Source organism: Sinohyriopsis cumingii, chromosome 12 (assembly GCF_028554795.1).
Source record: "Sinohyriopsis cumingii isolate HCF-2022 chromosome 12, ASM2855479v2, whole genome shotgun sequence".
Taxonomy (NCBI): Eukaryota; Metazoa; Mollusca; class Bivalvia; order Unionida; family Unionidae; genus Sinohyriopsis; species Sinohyriopsis cumingii.
The window spans coordinates 68260649-68265798 of record NC_142972.1 but is presented as its reverse complement, the minus strand read 5'-3'; positions in this window follow the sequence as shown (position 1 = coordinate 68265798).

The following is a 5150-nucleotide window of genomic DNA, read 5'->3' as shown; positions in this document are numbered from 1 at the left end:
AGGATTTTTGTATTTATCACTAGCGTTTACCTCCCTTGCAATGCAAAATAGTATCCACCCCGACCCCAACACTCCAATATATGTATATACGTATGTATATATGCACGCACGCACGTACATAAGTACGTACATATGTCTGTCTGTGTATGTATGTATGTATGTATGTATGTATGCATGCATGCATGCATGCATGCATGCGTGTCAAATCAACAGTGTTCAGGCTATGTAGTGTCGAATAAGTTTAATTATGAATAGGCACACAAAACAAAGATAAAGCCAAACATAGGAAAATCCTTAAAATCCCAGGGTTAAATGTCTACCTCCATTTGTTTATCACCGTAAAAGAACGTAAATGTACGTTGCTGATCAAACAAAAGATGTTATCATTTCAATAGTTCTCACATAAAATGTTAGGCTATAAAATCTAGTGTTAAAAAGTCTAATGCAATTTCAATCTGAGTAATTGCAAGTTGCATCAGTTGATAAATGAGGGTTAGCTTTTCATTGGTCAGAACATAATCATGTGATCAGGCCCAACTACGTTTATTTCTGTATAAACTTTACGGAGAACTACTTTATACTAACTTCTATAAACAGTCACGTGCAAAGTAGCTAACGTAAATACTGAACTGGAAGGCATACACACTGCACACCTTTAAAACGAAATAAAAACGGTGGGTTATATTTTATTTAGAGAATTGAATAAATTGATTTGACAGAATAAAAAACCCCCACATCTTTGTTGTTTTTCTGAATATAAATAATTGCTTATTTTATTAGATTTGAAAAAGAATTGCTGGGAAACTCAAAATCTGCTAAGAACATTGGGGTTACGGCATTTTCAATGCAGCTCATTACAAATGAATTTAAAACTTAGGTAAATGGATATAAGGATTGGGAGGAGGGTGGTGGTTCAAAGACTACCATTATAACAATTGGATTCACAGTTCTACAGTGTGAGACGCCGACCTTGATAGTTACGATGTAAGGGCTGGGAGATTCGCTAAACTGCCATCGTAACTTTCAGTGTCGATGTCTTGCACTGTTTGACTATTGGACCCCCATCACTATAATTTACCGATAGTCTTAATTTCGTTTGCAAGTAGCCCATGTAGGTAACCTAAACTGTTATTAAACTCGAAAATAGATTCAAAGACGCAAAAATTGGTTACTCATGTGTCTGGATTATAACGATTAAGACGTCACAATGAACTCATGATTGCATCAAACTCAAGAGTCATTCGTATATCTCCCTAAACAACACATCCCTTGCTTTCGATATTGAACTTCTCAAAAAACATATGCCAGTTTAAATAAAAGATTAAGACCAATGTTCAAAATCTTAGATCATCTACCATTGGTAGAATTGTTTGATATTGACGTAGCTATTGCGTTGCAGATGGAGAATTGCCTGTTCTATAAATATATATGTAGCGGACGTTTCAACAAGAATTCATACGCTTAAACAGGCTCTAAAACTGATAGGAAATATTTTGTAAAAAAAACCCAAACAAAATAACAATAAAAATTAAATAAAATAATAAATAAGTGAATTAAAAGAGTTTAACGTTGTTTTTTGTCTGAGTTTATCGTGTTATAAACTGTCAGTTGCCGATTCACACAGCTTACATAGCGCCATTCGTGCGTTATTAACTGTATGATTGACCCTTACAAAATTATATGACAGTTCATACGAGGGTTTCGTAACACCATTTTGAATCAAATATTCGTTGAAAAGTTGGAACTAAATTGTTATCGATGTTAGTATCCTGTCGCTGTCAATTAACCTAACACCCGGAAGGTAGATTCCGCAACCTCATCAACGCGATCATATTCCATTTCGTATAGACAATGATAAAATCTAATTATAAACACAAACGCCAAAGATGGTTAAGTATCCTGTGCGATTAATGTTGAGTGCTTCGGACTGAATTTCATCTCTGCCGACTAATGGTTTTGATATTATGTATATTAAAAAAATCTATTACACGACCAGATTTGTGGATACGTGGTATAGGTGGAAGAAAAAAACAAAAACAAGATGCCGCTGCTTATTTAACAAATTACCATTTTACTCCATCCACCTCTACAACCAGTTAATGATAAACAAGTATGATGTAGACTCGTGCAGTTTGAGATGTGACGTTTTCATCAAGACAATTTAAAATAAATCGACCATTTGCTTAGGTTAATAAATTAGTGTTTCCCCTCTTTCTTTGATTAATATTCCTGAAATTGCTCTTCATGAATTTGCTTCACTTGGTGATACGGGCACCTGCACGTTTGCGTTTTGCACGTATTGTCTTATAGCAATATTGGGGCTCCGAGTGGTCTAAAGCGCTCACAGATCCGGATCACTGCCATCTCACCTCTGTCTGCGTGGGTTCGAGTCCAAGGCTCGGCTAGCGCGGGTACGTGGGAAAGCCTGCCAGTAGCTTCTCGTGGGTCGGTGGTTCTTCCCTGGGTTTTCCAGGGTTCTTCCTCCACCAGTTATACTGGCCGCCATGTATAGCCTATCTTGTGCTGAAAAATGGCGTTAAACCCTAGAACAACAACATTATAGCAATATTAGCGTTATCAACATATTCTTTGATAAACTCAAATGACAGGCCTCTGTCTCTTCTCTGATTCCACCATTTCCAGTGACTTCAGCCAGAATTTCTGTGACAGTGCCCTTCAATTTGACAATACTAACCTGAATGTCGACACCAGACGTTTAAAGTTTCCCATTTTGATTGACGCCATCAACAACTCGACTAGTAAACTCAGATTCACGTCAGCTCCGTGTAGTGGAGCTTAGTAACGTCCGTCCGTATGTGTTAATATACATTTTGTATAAGATTAAACGTACTTTAATGTGAAATCAACGTGTTAGTTGGGTTTGTGAACCTTCCAGTTCACATAACGCTTCTATGGCAAGATGACCGTGTAAGGGAACATCCAAGGCAGTTTGCATTTGCATAGTCGAATCAAATAGCGGCTATTTGTTTTAGCCGTGCATGGATAAATATTCCTCAAATTCAATTGGCGGTGCAATTCCACACGAGTCAAGTTGAGGTGTTACCACGTATGCCACCCAGTGAGTGCCAAGTACTGTTGATGAATCCAACTTGACGATGCCAGTTTCGCGTGTGCGTGACACCATCGATACAAGTTCATCTCGCATAAGGAAACACAACGAATTTTTTTGATCGAATTTGCCATCGCGAGTAAATCAAAATTGGTCAAAGGTGTGATCTTCTGCGACCAGGTAATCGAAGACCTCTACCAGACGGTGTTCGACGACTCGTGCCTGATAATCGATGTTCTCCTACTTTTCATACATCCACCAACTGCATCTTCTAATGCTATTCCTGACGCAGCCAGTCTAACAAAATACAGGGGCCCCGAGTGGCCGAGTGGTCTAAAGCGCTCACCGTTCCGGATCACTGCCATCTCACCTCTGTCTGCGTGGGTTCGAGTCCATGGCTCGGCTAGCGTGGGTACGTGGGAAAGCCTGCCAGTAGCTTCTCGTGGGTCGGTGGTTCTTCCTTGGGTTTTCCAGGGTTCTTCCTCCACCAGTTATACTGGCCACTATGTATAGCCTATCTTGTGCTGAAAAATGGCGTTAAACCCTAGAACAACAATAAAATACACGGGGAGCACAAACATTATAGCAAATATACTTATAGTAAACGCTGGACAATAGGGTTATCTGTGGCAACATCACCATAAAGGGAAAGGGGGAACAGGAAATATATATATATATATATATATATATATATATATATATATATATATATATATATATATATATATATATATATATATATATATACCGATTAAGTAACATCATTTTTCGGTGATGTGTGATTAGTCGTGATGGAATATGGGCTCGTGTGTGCAGGCAAGGCGATGGGTGCCGTTTACTCGCGGACCTGGGTTAGAATCTCCGTAGAGTACGGATTAAAAATTCTCTAACCCGTATGATAGTATTAATTAATACGAATTTTACATGAAAAGCAAGCAATTGCAGGACTGGTGGGGCGGGCAACACATACATAAAAATGCCTTTATACATTTTGGCCTAGCTGATTGTAGCTAAGAACTTGAGATGGGTCCAAATATAATGCACAAAGAAGTTCACCGTAAAGCGACCATTCAATATAACAGCCGACATATTACTCTGACTCATCCTTAAACAATGGCAGGTCGACAAGTGAGGAAATTTTTTTCCGCCAAAGAATCCAGTCAGACGAATTTGTGATATGTTCGATGTGTTTATTGTTGAAACTTATATTTATGTACAAGTATATGTTATAATAATGTGAAACAAACAAAAGTTAGTTGATGTATTCATTACTTTATTTGAACCATAATGGTTGTTGTTGTTGTTGTTGTGGGGTTTAACGCCATTTTTCAGCACACGATAGGCTATACATGGCGGCCAGTATCAATGGTGGAGGAAGAACCCGGGAAAACACCGGAAAGAACCACCGACCCACGAGAAGCTACTGGCAAGCTTTCTCACATACCAACATTGGCTGAATCCTAGACTCGAACAGCCGTAGACAGAGGTGAGATGACAGTGATCCGTAACGAAGAGCGCTTTAGACCACTCGGCCGCTCGGGATACATTACATGTAAAGCTAACAAATACATGTGCATGCACAATACATGTACTGCATACGGTATCATGACATCGTAACATAAAAATGTGAATGATTCAAATGAAAACTCATTAATCCGGACATATTCACGGAGAAAGAATGCGTCCGGATTAAGAGGTTCCATTGTATATGAGTTTGTAGAATTTGGTTTATAGTTATATTTGTTAGAATATTCAAGAACAATCTCTTGCATTTTTGCTACGTTATTTGGAGAATTTAATAGGCATGAGAAGTCATCTTCAAGCGGAGGGCAGCAGCAATCTAAACCTCCAATTTTACACTCTTATTTGCTTTTTGCAAGGTGCTGTAGCAACTCATCTACAAACACCAGATATGAAAAGGAGAACAGCACGCTTTCCTGTCTAATGCCTCGCTTGATATTGAACCAGGTAAATATTTCTGACACTCAGATCCCGGACGAGCCCCCAATTTCTGGTACGACGCTATGGTCACAAATTAAGTACCTGAAAGAAATAAAAACGAAAGTTTTATAAAACTTAG